We start from the raw sequence: 757 nt of genomic DNA on the forward strand, positions 1-757 counted from the left end.
AATATTTATGTAGATGAGATATTTCTGTGTTGCATTTTCAATACATTTGCAAAACATGTCTCTAATGTCTCATGTATATATTTTAATTAATTTTGAATTCAGGCTGTAACAAGATGTGGAATAGTCAAGGGCTATGAATATTTTCTGTAGGCACTGTAGATTAATAGATGGATTAGATAGATTAGATAATCCACCATAGCCTACAGAGAGTCAAAACATCTACCACAGCCTACAGAGAGTCAAAACATCTACCATAGCCTACAGAGAGTCAGAACATCTACCACAGCCTACAGGGAGTCAAAACATCTACCATAGCCTACAGGGAGTCAAAACATCTACCATAGCCTACAAGGAGTCAAAACATCTACCATAGCCTACAAGGAGTCAAAACATCTACCATAGCCTACAGGGAGTCAAAACATCTACCACAGCCTACAGGGAGTCAAAACATCTACCACAGCCTACAGGGAGTCAACATATCTACCAAAGCCTACAGGGAGTCAAACATCTACCATAGCCTACAGGGAGTCAAAACATATACCACAGCCTACAGGGAGTCAAAACATATACCATAGCCTACAGGGAGTCAAAACATCTACCATAGCCTACAGGGAGTCAAAACATCTACCATAGCCTACAGGGAGTCAAAACATCTACCATAGCCTACAGGGAGTCAAAACATCTACCATAACCTACAGGGAGTCAAGACATCTACCATAGCCTACAAGGAGTCAAAACATCTACCACAGCCTACAGG

Source organism: Oncorhynchus keta, chromosome 23 (genome assembly GCF_023373465.1).
Source record: "Oncorhynchus keta strain PuntledgeMale-10-30-2019 chromosome 23, Oket_V2, whole genome shotgun sequence".
Taxonomy (NCBI): Eukaryota; Metazoa; Chordata; class Actinopteri; order Salmoniformes; family Salmonidae; genus Oncorhynchus; species Oncorhynchus keta.